The following is a 17,652-nucleotide window of genomic DNA, read 5'->3' as shown; positions in this document are numbered from 1 at the left end:
GAAGCTTTTTGATGTGCTGCTGGATTTGTTTTGCCAGTATTTTATGGATGATTTTTGCATCGATGTTCATCAGGGATACTAGCCTGAAGTTTTGTTTTTTTTTTTTTTTTGGATGTATCTCTGCAAGGTTTTGGTATTAGGATGATACCTTAATTAAGGCAGATGATATCTGTCTTAATTTCATTATTTACCCATAAAATGAATTAGGGAGTAGTCCCTCCTTTTCAATTGGTTGGAATAGTTTCAGAAGAAATGGTACCAACTCTTCTATGTACCTCTGGTAGAATTCATCTGAAAATGTATCTAGTCCTGGGCTTTTCTTGTTTAGTAGGCTATTTCTTACTGCCTCAATTTCAGAACTTGTAATTGGTCTATTCAGGGATTCAACTTCTTCCTGGTTCTGTCGTGGGAGGGTGCATTGTCCAGAAATTTATCCATTTCTTCTAGATTTTCTAGTTGATGTGCATAGAGCTGTTTATAGTATTCTCTGATGGTTGTTTATATTTATGTAGGGTCAGTGGTGATATTCTCCTTATCATTTCTGATTGTGTCTACCGGATTCTTCTCCATTTTCTTCTTTATTAGTCTAGCTAGTGGTCTATTTTGTTAATTTTTTTTACAAAACCAGCTCCTGGATTCATTGATTTTTTTAAGGGTTTTCTGTGTCTCTGTCTCCTTTAGTTCTGTTCTGATCTTGGTTATTTCTTGTCTTCTTCTAGCTTTGTGGCTTGTTTGCTCTTGGTTCTCTAATTCTTTTAGTTGTAATGTTAGGATGTTTACTTGAGATCTTTCTAGCTTTTTGATGGGGGCATTAATGCCATAAATTTCCCTCTTAACACTGCTTTAGCTGCATGCCAGATATTCTGGTATGTTGTCTCTTTGTTCTCATTGGTTTCAAAGAACTTCTTGATTTCTGCCTTAATTTCATTATTTACCCAGGAGTCATTCAGGAGCAGGTTGTTCAATTTCCATGTAGTTGTGTGGTTTTGAGTAAGTGTCTTAATCTTGAGTTCTAATTTGATTGCACTGTGGTCTAAGAGTCTGTTATTGTTTCTTTTTCTTTTTTTTGCATTTGCTGAAGAGTGTTTTACTCCCAATTATGTGAACAATTTTAGAGTAAGTGTCATGTAGCACCAAGAACAATGTATATTCTGTTGTTTTGGGGTGGAGAGTTCTGTATATATCTCTTAGGTCCACTTGATCAAGAGGTGAGTTCAAGTCCTGAATATATTTGTTAATTTTGTCTCAGTAATCTGTCTAATATTGACAGTGGGGTGTTAAAGCCTCTTACTATTATTGTGTGGGAGTCTAAGTCTCTTTATAGGTCTCTAAGAGCTTGTTTTATGAATCTGGGTGCTCCTGTATGGGGTGAACATATATGTAGGATAGTTAGCTCTTCCTGTTGAATTGAGCCCTTTACTGTTAGGTAATGCCCTTCTTTGTCTTTTTTGATCTTTGTTGGTTTAAAGTTTGTTTTGTCAGAAACTAGGATTGCAGCTTGTGCTTTTTTCTGCTTTCCATTTGCTTGATAAATTTTCCTCCATCTCTTTATTTTGACCCTGTGTTTGTCTTTGCACATGAGCTGGGTCTCTTGGACACAGCACTTTGATGGGTCTTGACTCTATGCAGCTTGCCATTCTGTGTCTTTTAATTGGAGCATTTAGCCCATTTACATTTAAGGTTAATATTGTCATGTGTAATTTGATCCTGTCATCATGACGTTAGCTAGTTATTTTGCAGACTTGTTGATGTAGTTGCTTCATAGTGTTATTGGTCTTTGTACTTCAGTGTGTTTTTATAGTGGCTGGTAACAGGCTTTCTTTTTCATATTTAGTGCTTCCTTCAGGAGTTCTTGCAAGGTAGGCCTGGTGGTGATGAATTCCTTTAGCATTTGCTTGTCTGAAAAGGATTTAATTTCTCCTTTGCTTATGAAGCTTAGTTTGGCCAGATATGAATTTCTGGACTGGAAATTCTTTTCTTTAAGAATGTCTAAAATTGGCCCCCAATCTCTTCTGCCTTGTAGGGTTTCTGCTGAGAGCTCCACTGTTATTCTGACGGAGTTTCCTTAGTACGTGACCTGGCCTTTCCCTCTGGCTGCCCTTAACATTTTTTCCTTTATTTCAATCTTGCAGAAATTGATGATTATGTGTCTTGGAGTTGCTCTTCTCATGGAGTTTCTTACTGGGGTTCTCTGGATTTTCTGAATTTGAATGTTGGCCTGTCTTGCTAGGTTGGGGAAGATCTCCTGGGTGATATCCTGAAGTAAGTTTTCCGACTTGGTTTCATTCTCCCCATCTCGTTCAGGTACCCCAGTCAATTGTAGGCTCTGTCTTTTTACATAACTCCATAGTTCTCGCAGGTTTTGTTCTTTTCCTTTCATTCTTTTTTCTATAATCTTGTCTGCTTGTCTTATTTCAGCAAGAAAATCTTCAAGCTCTGAAATTCTTTTCTCCACTTGGTCTTTTCAGCTCTTGACACTTGTGATTGCATTGTGAAGTTCTCGTGTTGTGTTTTTCAAGTCCATCAGGTCATTTATGTTTCTTTCTAAACTGGCTATTCTGGTTAACAGCTCCTGTAATGTTTTATCATGGTTCTTACCTTCTTTGCATTGGGTTAGAACATGCTCCTCTAGCTCAGTGAAGTTCGTTATTACCCACCTTCTGAAGACTACTTCTGCAAATTTATCCATCTCAGCCTCAGCCCAATCCGGTGCCATTGCTGGAGAGGTATTGTGACCATTTGGAGGAGAAGAGGCACTCTGGCTTTTTGAGTTTTCAGCACTTTTTTCGTGGATTCTTTTTCGTCTTGGTGAGTTTATCTAGCTTGGATCTTTGAGGCTGCTGACCTTTGGATGGGGTTTTTGTGGGAACTTTTTTGTTGATGCTGTTGTTGTTGCTTTCTGTTTGTTTGTTTCTTTTAACAGTCAGGTCCCTCTTCCATCGGGCTGCTGCAGTTTGCTGGTGGTCCCACTCCCGACCCTATTTGCCTGGTTCCCTCCTGCACCTGGAGGTGTCACCAGTGGAGGCTGCAGAACAGCAAAGATGGCTGCCTGATTCTTCCTCTGGGAGCTTTGTACCAGAGAGGTACCGACCTGATGCCGATGGGAACACTCCTGTACAAGGTGTCTGGTGATTGGGGGTCTCACCCAGTCAGGAGGCACGGGATCAGGGACCCACTTAACAAAACACTCTGGGTGCTCATTGGTGGAAGGTGTGCACTGCTCTGCAGCGATTTCTGCTTATCTGGACGGCCCGGAGTTCTCAGAGCCAGCAGGAGAAAGACTAAGTCTGCTGATCCGTGGAGACCACTGCAGCCCATTTCCACAGGGGCTCCGTCCCAGAGAGATCAGAGTTCTGTCCGTAAAACTCTGGCTGGAGTTGCTGAAATTCTTGCAGGGAGGCCCTTCCCAGTGAGAAGGGACGGATCCAGGTCCCGACTAAAGAGGTCTGGCCACAATCTGCCACAGCTGCTGTGGTACACCGTGGGGAATTCTTCCTGGGTCCAAACTGCCCAGTTTCCGTGGCACCAGCGGGGGGAAACTGCCAGACTGGAGCTGTAGTGATGGCTGCCGCCCCAATCCCTGAGAACTCAGTAGTCTTGGGCAGTCTCCAGCCAAGCGGCCGCTGAGAATCTGCACAGCTCCGTGCTTGGGACCCAAGGTCCTAGTGGCATGGGCTCATGAGGAGATCTGCTCCACGGGTTGCACAGATCCATGGAAAAAGCATGGCTTCCCGGGCAGGGTAGCATGGTCACTCACCGCCTCCCTTGGCTGGGGGTGGGAGCTTCCCTTGTCCCGGCTCCCAGGTGGGCTGTCACTCCACCCTGCTTTTCCTCACTCTCTGTGGGTCCCGCCAACCACTTAGTCAATCCCAGTAAGAGAACCCGGATACTTCAGTTGCTGGTGTAGAATTCACTCTCCATTTTCCCTTCTTCTCGGTGGGAGCCTCCGACTGCAGCTGTCTCTCGTTGGCCCTTTTGGCCCCTCTCTGCCAGGGAAACATTCTTAATGGGATTTTCTCCTTTGTCAATCCCTTCTGGTCTCTTCTGCTAATTTATCTTCTATGCCTTTACCCCTTAAATATTAATTTCCTCCTGGGACCTGTTTTCAATGCTCTTATTTTCTCATTTATCACTCTCCCTTAGTGATAATACAACTGAAACCAGAATTATGGCTGACTTTTACGATTTTTGTTATAGCGTTTTGAGTGCTTCCTATATGACAGATACTGTAATAAGCAAAAGAAACTCAGACAGGTAAATTGATCCCTTCTATTCTTGGCTTTAATTTCTACCTGTATGATAATAACTCCCATATATAGGCCTCCTAGATCTAGTCGACCACAGTTACATATCCAAGGAAGGAGTATGCCATTCTCCCAGGTCGTCCACTTCAGGCTCAAGCTCCCCAAACCAGACCCACCCAAAACCTGCTTTGCCTCTGTATTTCTTGCCTCAGTAACCGCCAGTATCATCTGCTTGGTCATATGCAGCATAAGTCATTGTTGATTCTTTCCTTTTCTTCACTGACTACAGCACATTGAGTCTAACTGCAAAATGTTGTCTTCTATTTTTATTCCCACTGCTTTTGTACCAATAAAGATACAACCGCATGACTGTTTTATAAATAAAGTTTTATAGGAAAATAGCTGTACTCACTCATTTACATATTTTCTGTGACTGTTTTCATGATACAATGGCAGAGCTGACTGTTTGCAACAGAGACCTTATGACCAGAAAAACCTAAAATATTTACTGATTGGCTATTTGCAGAAAAAATTTTGCTGATGCCTGCTCCCACGTAAATAGTCATATGGCCTGGTACAGTGGCTTATGCTGTAATTTTAGCACTTTGGGAGGCCAAGGTGAAAGGATTGTTTGAGCCCGGAAGTTCGAGACAAGCCTAGGCAACACAGTGAGACCCCATCTCTCAAAAAACAAACAAAATTAGCCAGGTATAGTGGCGCCTGACTGTAGTCCCAGCTACTCAGTATGCTGAGGTAGGAGGATTGCTTGGGCCCTGGAGGTCAAGGATGCAGTGAGCCATGATCACACAGCTGCATTCCAGCCTGAGCAACAGAGCGAGACCCTGTCTAAAATAAAAAATAAAAATAAAAATCTTAATCTCTTATTTGGACCCATGTAGTGATGCCTTATTTTTGTCTCTCAGTGTCCATTCACCCAGGTTCCAATTCATCTTTTATATCCACCACCATTTACATTTGCAAAACTCAATCTTTGCCGTGTTATAGCCCCCTTTTAAAAACAAACAATGATAAGATTTTGATGAATGTAAATTGCCCAGAAGAAAAATGTTAATCCCAGTATTATTTATGCATTGCTGCATAACAAAATGCTCTAAAATTTAGTGACTTTGTGGATTGACTGGGCAGTTCTTGTGCTATTCTCATGCAGTGGGAGTTGTATAGCTGCATTCACCTGACAGGTAAGATGAAAAATAGTTCAGTTGGGATGTTGGGATGGCTGGGTCCCCATCCTCAAGACTATTGTCTCTCAGGGACAACAAGGAGACCTGGGTTGCCCTTTAGGGAAGACATGCCTTTCTTAGCTCCCCAACTCCCAACTTTATCCTTGTTCCATTATGTTACCTACTTAGCTCTTGTAAGCACTAGAATTAGCAAGCCCTGAAATGTTTGAATTTCATTTGTGGTTTGAAATAAACTAACTCCTGTGGAGATATTGACATTAACATATTCTCTAATGTTGAAATATTGTCAGATAGAATTCCTGTACCAGTTTATTATTGTCTGTATGTGGTGTGTATAGGATATCAGAACTTCTAGCTGAAAGCTACTTGTTGATCTCCTTGAAAGTTTTTTTCTTTTACCTTTTCCTCTCATCCCCCTCAATAATTTTTTTCTTTTAAATGATACCTATTACAATTTCTTCCCTATGAAATGAGATAATTTCTTTGACTAGCTGCTTGAGTCTGATGTAAAAATAGAATCACACCAGAGGAAATAAATTAGCATTTGGCAAGGACACATTTTCATTTGTGGTACTGTATTTAAGGCGGTTGCTAGGTGGGTTTGTGGATGATGGAACATTCTAGAACTTCGTTTAAACTTTTTTCAAATAATAGAAAGGATGGGAGCAGAAGGCAAAATGAATGTATGTTTCAGTGTATGTGGAATGCTGATTTAAATAAAGGAGGATGTTTTACTTAACAAAAGATTATTTCAGAAAGACAATACATAGAAAGTTACAGTACCTATAAAACTATAGATTGATCAACTGTCAATGACAACATACACACAATCACACAGATACACACATCGCAGATAATTCCTACATTCACCAAAAATAACACTACTGTTGTACAGCCTCCAAGGATATCCAAGTTGGACTCAGACATGTCTTTAAAATTTGGCCTTTATTGCATCTCAAATCCATTAGTTAGAAATTACAAAAAAGAGAAATGTATAATTGAAACGATGACAGGCTTTCACTAACAATAGTGTGAACTTAACAGAGGCCCTTGAAATTCAGTTAATTTAAATTCTAATAGATCATCATACCTATAGAATATAATTCATTTAATGGCAATTGCTATTCATAATAGGGACTCTTTATGAAAATTGGATATTTGAGTTAAACTACATTTATAGCCAAGAATAAAATTTATTTGATCCGTAAGAAAGACTTCATCAAGGATTAAATGTTCAGTCTTGAGAAATCTACATTAGAAAATGAATTATGAATCACCATTCAAGATTGAATTCATTATCTTGTTGTGTGTAACTATACATTTGTTTTGGTCATTTACTACACTCTGTAATTTCCAGTACCTTAAATACAAACATTTTACATTGTTAACTAAATACAATACATGTTCCCTTTCAGTTAATTATGTACACATAATAATTTTGGGTCTCAAGGAACTGTCTCCTGAAATCAGTAGAATTAAAAAAATTTGCTTAGTAAATTCTCCTTCAAGCTGTAGTTTTATGTGAAGGATTCTGAGCTTTAAGTTTGTTGTTCCAAAAGAGCTTAGAAATCCTGAGTTGGCATTAAAATCTTATATTGTACTACTTTATACTTGTGCTAAATTGTATTTGCCTCTAAGCCCAACTTCTATTAGTATATCTTTGTATGTATTAAAACTATGTAGCTAAAAGTGAATCTATATGATTATGCAACATAGGGCCAGACACATGCTAGATACTTAAAAGAGGATTGTCTAAATGGAATGGCTATTTCATACATACTTTACATACATACATATGAAATGTACAAAGTTCTCAGCTCATGTAAATTTTAATCACTGAGATTGTCAATGCAATATTAACAATTTTGAAATATCATTTAAAAGCAAACATTAATATTTAAACCCAATATCAAACAATTGTACTGCTTTGCACACAATGCAATTTGATAATTACTGAGAGAATAAAACTATAATTTAATTAGCAACATTTAAATCAATACCAGGTATAGAAATGAAAATATTCTTTGGTTTGAAACGCATCCTTTGATTATTTATAATGTCATAACCTGATATTCAAGTTTCAATATTAAGATACAGATGTTTAAACACTGCCCAGAAATAATTTTAGTGATTTTTTACAATACTTTTAGAAAGTAGACCAGAGATGGATGAAACATTTATCTTTAATGTCTTATAAGGGATTCCTTCATATGATAGAAAATTAAGGACACCTCAATGTCTTCCAACTTGATGAACTTATGATAGTTTTAGGAAGGATGGTTGTACCTGAGTGGCATTATTGTATGGCAACCACATATCATAGTTAAGAAGTACTATTTAATTTTAAGGGAGGCAACATGGTATTGTGTTGAAGAGCCTGGTTTCTGAAGTTAGAATGCCTGACTTCAGTTCCTGGCTCAGTTCTGTACTAGCAATGCAACTTTAGCAAGTCACATAACCACTTTGTGTCTCAGTTTCTCCATTAACAAAATGGGTATAATAATTATACCTATCTCATAAGCTTTCTATAATGACTAAATGAGTTCACCTGTATAAAACGCTTAGGACAGTATCTGACACTCAGTAAGTTCCATGTAAGTGTTTCATCAAAAAATGTTTTTTTAATGCTATATTAGTGTAAATAAGACGCAGTTTCATCCTCAGAGTGGTACATTTGTGTGCAAAGTAATTTATAAATGTATTTCCTACTTGGCAAAGTAATAACCGAAACCTAAGAGCAAAGACTGTATAACCTTGAGAAAGTCAGTTAACAGTCTTGAACTGCCTTATCTCCAGCAATTAAATGGCAAAGTTATTCTACATGATTTCTCAAGTACCTTCTGTATTAAAAAAGAAAAAGTCTGTGATTCCATAGGTTTATTTTGCTACATTCAAGCAGAATATTTTTATGGTAGCAATAACCCCATTAATACTAAAACACATAAATAAATCATTATGGTACTTGATAAATAATGAATTATCAAAAACATTAAAATAAACGCATATTCTCATGTATCTTTATTTTCTTATATTGTAATTTACATGGATAGGGACACCTATTGCATGGATTAATTAGGTATAAAACTCTGCTCAACTATGTGTTGTTTTGGATTGTTTTTCTAGTTATGCAAATTGGAAGTTTTTTATTTAGTCTAATAACATCAGGGAGGGCTCTATAACTCAAATACAAATTTGTCTTAGCTGTAAATATGACTCTCCTTCCTTATTATTCTACCACACTTAAAATGAAGAGAGGACATTAAGCCTTGTGAAAGTCAGGTTTTATTTTATTATTTAGTATGAAAAGCATGAATATAAATCCATTCAAAATAAAATAGTGACCAAGGAGATCCAATTTTGATAATGTATTGAAGTTCCTAAATAAGTCAACTTTCCTCAAGTCACTACTTATGCTCCGCAGTCCGTCCCTCTTCCTCCTCTCCAGTTTATTGATACAAAAGATAGTAAAGCAAGAATAGAGTATTTCCACAAAACACTTCTATATTTCTGTAAAACTATTCTAGGTTAGCTCCAATCTAGCTTCTGTACTGATAAATTGCAAAAACTACAGAGTAATAAAATCCTCAGCATTTCAGCATTGGACACCTCCTTAACATAACTGTCTTATTTCTATCCCTACCGTTACAACACCAAGACAACTTATCATAAATATCACTCACAGACTGAAAGAGACACTTGATTAAACTCTTCTAGCTGTGTGTAGATGGGAACAGAATTAAAGTAGTATTTCTATTCTTAAAAGAGAATTGTAAAAGATATTGTACATGTGCATCTTAGAAAGAGTTGTGACACTTAAGGACCCCTAGGAGTGCTTCAAATTTGGGTGCATTTTGGTCCCGGGCTAAAGTAACAGCATCTTCCTTGGCCCTGTGGATCGAGAGAAGAGCTAGATACAGCTAGAAATGGAGGTTCTGCTCTACTATATGCCTGTGGAGAAAAGCAAGTGAGAAGGAAGAAGCAAGCAGATGAGCAGGGGAAGCACATGTGACAGACGGAGAGAGAATTTCTCAGGATTTCCAGACTCCCCCAGACCCTGAGTCCACTCCAGAGGCCCAGGAACACACCTGTTCACATCGTCTTCCCAATAAATTTCCCTGTTAGCTTCAGGCAGTTCAACTAAGGTTTCAGTTACCATTCAACCAAAGGAACCCTAACTCAGGTCATATTTGTCAAGACAGTACTCCCTTGAAATTACAGTGATTCTATAGCCTCCCCAAATTTTCAACTTCTTGTAAAACACTTTACAAAGGGTCTGATGGTTTATATTGCAATACAAATACATAATCAGTTTGAGAAAATCTCATGTGATCAAATATTTAGACGTATTCACCTTTTCTCCTTTGCAATTTAAGGTCTAATTCCAATTTCCTGGGCCTACTCTAGCTTCATCTTTCATAAAATAATCACAGGGTTTTGAATACAAGTTCCTGTCATTAAATGGCTCTAATTCTTAGTGGTGTTTCTGTTCCTGCCCATGAGGATTTTGGCTTACTTTCTCATGCTTAGAACCTTCTCTGAGAAACAGTCACAATGAGTATTCAGTATCCAAAAACAACTCTGTAATTATTGTAAGCTTCAAGAATACATGGTGGCCCAAACAATTATAGCAAAGATTCTTAAGAGAAAGTGTGACAGTGTTGTAGAATGTACCATTTTTATAAAAGAAAAAAAAAGAAAATACTGTAAACCACAACTGCTGTAAATGTGCACCTGCTTCTCTATGCTTCACATTTGTTGAATTTTTAGTCCTCATTGATTGATTGATCTAAGCCTCCATCAAACACATTAACATACTCAGGTTGCTTAGGCACCACCATCTGAGTTTAATACACAGCCACAGAATCAAGATTACCTGATGCTATGAAAACTACCTCGTATAGCTTGAACTTTATTCTGATTCACAGTGTAGTCTCAGTGGTTCATTCCTTTGCAACACCTGTATACTAGAATATGTTAGTGGAGCTTCCACAATTTAACTAAGAATTGATACATCTAATTGGATCTGTAGTTATTATAGGACACACATTTACAGTGTTCTATTGGCCTTGATGCCAGGAGCACTCTGCCTGTGTTATGTGCAGAATTCATATTAGAGTTGCTGCTTTCTTTTCTATGACACGTACTGATGCAATCCTTCTGGACTGGGCTTTTCTTGAGCCATTATAAATTGTCAATTTGGTTCAGTCTCTAGTTCCCATTGAAAAGCTTCATTATGAACTCTCCACATGATGATCTTGCAACATGCCTGCTAATAAATCCTCTAAACTACAGCATTGAGAAAAATGGCATAGCTCTGAAAAATCAGCAGCCATGTCCTCACCAAGCTTTGAATTCAACTGGCGGAATGTAAGTCTCAGAACAATAACTAATAGTGCTGCTGTGATGTGAACTTCCAGTAACCTTACAGATTCATCAAATGCCTTATCCTTATCTGAGGCAGGGATGTTGAGAGATCATGTTATAACATGGTACACTTCTGATTAAAGCCTTCCAAGTTTTATTATATAAACTATTATGAAAATTAAAACATAGAAGCAACACTCATCCTCACAACCCAAAATAATTATTATCCCATCTACAGACACACCCGGTATTCTGGGTTCAGTGGTCCTTAGCATATGAAGGAATCACAGGAAGCCAACTGTCAAGTAAGCCTTATATATGACAAGAGGTAGACATTCTTCTCTTGGTGTATATTTCATTACAGATTAGGAGGCGGCCATGAGATTTTGAAGTAGTGGGGAAGTGGTAGATTGGGGATTGGAAAGTTTGGATTCTGCCTGCCTATGTTATGTTTTCAAAAAAATCAAGTATTTCTCTGTATTTAAACTGGTTGTTTTTTTAAAGGAAATACTTGAACTTGATGGCTTTAAAGGTTTCTTTCCTTCTAACATCCTGTGAATGAATCAGAATGATAGGTAGAAAAACATTAACAGCTCTATAACTATTGTTATCCTCTCTACACTCTGCAGGCTCTGTCTCAGTATGAAGCCTACCCATCAGTCTGACTGAGACTCAAGAAAGCCTGTCAATGTTGCTAAAAAGACATACAGAAAACATTCAAAATGTTTACTCATACTATGTCTTGATTTCCATTTATCCAGTCATATACAACACTGTTCTAATAAATCACATTATCAAAACAAGGCCTGGGATAAATAACTACTTTCTCTGTTAGCAGCTCCATCATAAAATTATCTAACTTAATCTGTGTATATATTTCTATAAGAAATAGCTTCTGAATTGGATATTTTTTCTGGAACCAAATTTCTCTTTCAATATTTCTCTTAAGAAATGGGAGAGAATGTTCTCAATGAGAAAGCGCAAAAGAAAATTCCCTGAGGAGAGAGTAGTCAAAAGTTTTATAATGTCACTATCGTGCTAAATAGAGCTTAAATTGAATAGGAGGAGAGATGCCTCCTTGGGACTTGTATCTGGCAAAATTGAGGGAAGTTGTGTGTTATGATCAGATCCACATGTATTTAGTATATATTGAGAATAAAACTTTGGCTAAAATATAAATGAGAACAGAGACCATTTTAATGCTGGTGTATAATTTAAACTAGTTTCTAAATATTACATAATGATTTTAAAACATGTAAAAATATTTTCAACAGAGATATATACTTTAGGTGCTCAAATATATTTAAAATGTTTAACCAATTTCCAAGGAGATGTCTATTATGAAAAATTGTATAATCCTGTACTATAAAGTAAACCTCAGTTAAACACTTCAGTTACGTTAAGATTATCATATTTAGCAAATAAAAATTCAAGATGCCCAGTTAGATTTGAATTTCAGATAAGCAATAAAGAAAGTTTAATATGTCTCATGCATTTTATTATTATTATTATTTTTTAATGACAGAATCTCCCTCTGTCACCCAGGCTGGAGTGCAGTGGCATGATCTCTGCTCACTGCAACCTCCACCTCCTGGGCTCAAGCAATTCTTGTGCCTCAGCCTCCTGAGTAGTTGGTATTACAGGCATGCACCACCAACACCTGGTCAATTTTTGTATTTTTAGTAGAGATGGGGTTTCACTATGTTGGCTAGGCTGATCTTGAACTACCGACCTCAAGTGATCTGCTTGCCTCCGCCTCCCAAAGTCCTGGGATTACAGGCATAAACCACTGTGCCTGGCCCATTTTTAAAATATTTTCATGCTAAAAATGATTCACTATTTATCTGAGATTCATATTTAACTAAGTGTTCTGTTATTTTGTCTGGCAATCCTTGCTACATGTTTACAGACTTTTTTCATTTTACTTTTATAGCTATATAGATATATATAAACCTGTGGAGTTATGCATTAGTTTGGACACTAGTTACAGTAGACATAATATTGAGAAATAGAACCATATACACTGGAATAAAATCCAATAAATTAAATAAACAAAGATACTTTGGTTTTGACAAGGGAAATTGCTGGAAATAATGTTTTACAAGGTTGACCAATCTCACTTTAGCGTCCTTTCTCCATTGTGAAGTCCGGCATGGATAAGATTTGAACAATTAATATTATTTAAATGTATACTTAATGGTTGTTGAAGGTGCCTACCTCTTAAAGAATGTTCAGACTAATAATGACAGCGACAGACATCTGTGTAGTTGGAATGTGGAGGAACAATGAACAGACATATCAAGAAATATTCTCTTAAACTATAAATTAAGTAGAATGAGAGATATTTAAGATAAATTAGGGATTAGTGGGAAAACAGCACAAATCTAAAAGATATTAAGGGTTATATTCTATAGCCTGGTTTTCAAATGGGCTTTTTTTTCAAACTGATTCACTAGATGTTTTTCTTCATTTCAGTGTGCTTCCCACAACTTCATTGTATTCTTCAAATATGTTCTAACATCAAATGTTCTTTTTGCACTACGTTCGCATTAATTTCCGAGTCAGAAGAATGTAAAGGGCTCCTGCAATTGAAATAAAAATCTGTTTTTCTGGCTTTCACCCTTGCCTCTTCTCTATCCCAATCCATTTTGAGTGGCAGCCATAGTAATGTTTGAAAAACTCAAATGTAATCAGGTCAGTGTATTTCTTAAAAGCCCCTCAAAGCTTTCCTTTGTTCTTAGGCTGAAATGGAAAGGTTTAACACACCTTAACTCAACTGGCTCTGCTGCCTTTCTAGATTCCTCAGTCATACCTCTCCCATTTCTCCTTCCCCTCCACTCCATGTTCCACTCTAACTCTCTAGAAAAACCATACTCACAAAGAAGTAGGCTAAATCATATCAATTCCCCACATCTGTTTTAGATTAACTATAGACCCTCAACTTAGAGTGATTTCAACAATAGGTGTGACAGTCACAGGTAAAGGGACGGGGTTATATACATGATTCTTACTCTTTTACCCTGACACTATATCTTTCATATTGACATTCCTCTTTGCTCTGTCACCCAGGCTGGAGTGAAGTGGCACAATCTTGGCTCACTGCAACCTCCGCCTCCTGGATTCAGGCAGTTCTCCTGCCTCGGCCCCCAAACTAGCTGGGATTATAGGCACACGCCACCATGCCGGGCTAACTTTTATATGTTTCGTAGAGATGGGGTTTCACCGTGTTGTCCCGGGTGGTCTCAAACTCCTGACCTCAGATGTTCCATCTGCTTTAGCCTCCCAAAGTGCTGGAATTACAGGCATGAGCCACTGCTCCTGGCCCCAACTGGTTTTTAAAGCTTAGATTGGTTACCTAGTTATTTTGCCTTCTACTTATTTTAATATTCATTTTCTTGGACTGTTCTTCAATTCAGGTTAAATTTTCTGGTCAACTTTCTAGCAAAGAGTTTGTCAGGCAATAGTTTGACAATAGGACATCATTTTTAAAAGTAAAGTGATGAATATGAAGGTTAAAATGTAAACAAAATTAATAAAGTAAGGTTTCTTATCACAATTATAGGTATTGAAATTACATAGGCATGTTTACGCCCATTCCACTGAGCTAGCTATGGAAGTAGAATGGAGAAATAGTCTTATACACACAATTTCAGGTAAAGAGGCATTAATACAACTTAAGATATCTTGAGCCTTTTTCAACTTAAGATATCTTGAGCATTTTTCTTAATAAAGTTTAAGCATCTAAGAAAGGGATAATAAGGTATGGTAAATGGGTTAGTTTTATGGTAAGAAGAGAATATTGCCATTTCACATTTTACTTCTTGGTTTTGAATTTGCTTAGAACAATGAGATTTTCAAAGTGTGGTCCTATAACATGATGAAAGACACCACGATGCCTTCTGCTGCTTCATCTTCAGAAATCTCCCCCTCAGAATACTCTCAACCTCCCTCACAGCCTGTCCTTATCTCACCAGGCTCCCATGTGTCCAAAAGATACCCCTGCAAACTTAGTCCTCATTTCAATTTGGAAAGCTATCAGTGACCTGCAGTTTGTGTCATGAATTAACCTAGGAATGTGTCCCAGCTGAACACAATCCCTCCTTGAGGAATGAATTAGAATTTTAGCCTACCTTGTCTTCTCTATTAATTATCACATCTGGAGGCTTCATCTGCCTAAACTAAGTTCCCTGTGTTGCTTCATAGTGGTCAGATTTCCTTTGTCAAATAACTATTAAAATTATGAAGAAACTAATTAAATGCTATGAGCAGAATTGTGTAGAGTAAGAAACAGTTTCAGGCAGATCCAGTTACCGGCTTCAATTCAGGCATGACCAGAATGGATTCAAAGAGCCAGAACACATCCAAGAAGGGTGTGCTCGAAGGCTTTGGCAGTTTTAGCTGTTATCTGAGAGTTTCTCCTCCATTCAGCTCCCACTAGCAAATTAACCTCTGTCTGTCACACCTACCTGTTCACTCCTAATATTTTCATAATCACATTCATTCACGCTTTCACCTGACAAACATTTACTGAACATATTCTATGTGCTATGGATTATACTAGGGATTGGTAATACAAAAATAGCTAGATATGATCCCTGACCTCAAGAAACTCACAGAATGAAATAGGAAACAAATATATAAAGAAATAAGATGCCAATTTGTATTGCTATGATAAATGTCTGAACAGTAGAGTGTAGGAATAGAAAAGAGAGAAAAATCCATTTCTCCTGGGAAAAGGAGGGGAATTGGAAAAGGATTAATGGAAGCGATGATACTTGTACTTGAAAGACAGGTAGTCTGCTGCTGGTAGAGAGATGGGAAAGAGGGATTACTATAGACAGTGCTATAAAACCAATAAGGCAATAATTTTATGTTTTTTCTAATCAATGAAAGAAGTGAAATAGTCTGATACTTTGTGATTATTGGACTCAATGAATGTTGATAGCTTAATTAATGGTGGAGTTCAGTCAAGAATTCAGGCATTCTCATTGCAGGTCCAGTCTCTTTGTACTATCCCAATATGAATGTTTCTTCTCAGCACAAAACTCAAGATGATTATGTTTAATTTAGAAGCTGCTGCTCCACAATTTTTTTTTCCTGAATCACATGATTAGTCTCACCATAACATCTTCCAAGTGAGAGACAGCATAAGAAGTCTCACAGGATACTCTGCCAGAATTCCCCACATCTCTGTATTTAGGCACTTATTAATCATTTATTTAATATTTCTGTTTTATGTACAGTAAAAAAAAATTTTTATTATTTTTTGGTTATCTACACCTGCCTATATTTATTCCCTGGGCTTTTCTTTGCATACTCCAAATAATAAACTGGGATGGTTTTATTATTTCAATTAAAATTTTCTTAATTTTATTGCAGAATTCAAACTTTTTCCCTGAACAAAAATATTAGACTGTTAAAACCAGTCAATGACTATTAAAAATTACTATTAAGCTACTTGTCTCTCTTATTTAAAAAAAAACTAGAAGGTTATTCTCTGTTCTAAAACTCCTTAAACTTTTCAGAGAAATGTAGTTATGAATTAATATGCTTAGTTACAAGTAAACTGAACAATAAATAAAACAAATATAAAGTAAAAGCTTAGAAGATAGAAGTTGAGGATCATAGTTTTTATGCTGCATTAGCATAAATGACAAACCATGTCTATTCTCAGCCACAATAATCAAGCTTTGTGAAAATCGTCTGAAGTTTGTAAACAAATTCACCACAGAAGCAATGTTGCTCTTAGTCAGGGAAGCCCTTAAGCTGTGGAAACAAATTAACCCCCCAACACTCAGTGACTTAAACAATAGACATTTTCTCCTGGTGGAAAATGCTTCCTCTATCTTGTAGCTGTTTAATCAGGAACACTTGGCTTCCAAGGTGGCTAAGGCAGACCAGAGAGGGCTGGAAGTTTCCTTGGACGTTTGACTCTGCAAACTTTTACCCCGTAGATTGACTAGAATGCCATTTTATGGTTCCAATCTAGCTGCAAAGGAATGTGGAAAGAAGAAATAGTGAACACATAGCATTCCCTGGCTAAAGCATTACTTTGACAAGGACACAAAATCAATAATTTTCTCATATTCCCGTCTTCTACTCAGGACCTTCTCCCACCAACAACTTGAATTCATTATTACCTGACCGCCATAACCCCTTTGAAGTCTTACCAGCCATAGCAAGGAGAAGAAGGTTGAGGAGGAAGAAGAGGAAGAAGAAACAGCTATATTAAAATCAGAATCCTCATTGCTCTTTGTATACCCACTGCTACCATCCTGGCAAAGCTAGAGCTTGTTCCCCACTTGCCTGACTCTAGCCTCCGTGGCATGATCATGCACTAGCGTATTACCTAATGACTTGAAATTTTCTTATGGCGATGGTTCGTCTTTCACCTCATGAACAAATCAACCCACTTTTAAAGACTCCCTTAAGTTTCTCTGACTAGTGAAGCCTCCCCAGAATTTTAGAGCTGAAGAAGAACTACATTTCCTATTCTCCTGAGTACTACTTGAGCTTTTTACTACGTAATTACTATTTACACTGTTCCCTGCATTTCCCTGAGTTTTCTAAATAACTGAATTATAAACTTCTTGGTGGGTTGTAACTAGTCCTAGTTATTGCTACACACCCAATGAGCAGCAAAGTGTCTGGTATATAGAAGATGCTCCCAATGTATTAATTAAATGAATTGATTAACTCATCGTTTTACACATATTATTCTTTTCATATCACATAGCACAGCACTGTGTATCACAGGCCCTCAATGAGCATTTGAAGATTGATTCCTCTCTTAAATTCAAGATGAAACATTACCCATGGGAGGAGATGTATAAGTTGGCTCT

General features: G+C 37.3%; 1 protein-coding gene and 1 long non-coding RNA gene across 2 annotated transcripts in view; one reads left to right on the top strand and one right to left on the bottom strand.

Annotated features, from left to right (window-relative positions):
* The window catches only part of LRP1B (LDL receptor related protein 1B), a 1,899,171-nt gene that overhangs the window by 472,503 nt on the left and 1,409,016 nt on the right, over window positions 1–17,652 (top strand). The gene's annotated exons all lie outside the window — the stretch shown is intronic.
* LOC112132360 (uncharacterized) overlaps window positions 7,564–17,652 on the bottom strand; it is a 43,993-nt gene continuing 33,904 nt past the window's right edge. The window contains exon 4 of the long non-coding RNA XR_002914164.3: window positions 7,564–16,799. This is a non-coding gene — a long non-coding RNA (uncharacterized LOC112132360). The remainder of the gene's footprint in view (window positions 16,800–17,652) is intronic.

The sequence above is a fragment of the Pongo abelii genome, chromosome 11 (genome assembly GCF_028885655.2).
Source record: "Pongo abelii isolate AG06213 chromosome 11, NHGRI_mPonAbe1-v2.0_pri, whole genome shotgun sequence".
NCBI lineage: Eukaryota > Metazoa > Chordata > Mammalia > Primates > Hominidae > Pongo > Pongo abelii.
Note: the sequence above shows the minus strand (reverse complement) of the source record. Positions and strands in the feature narration are given on the sequence as shown.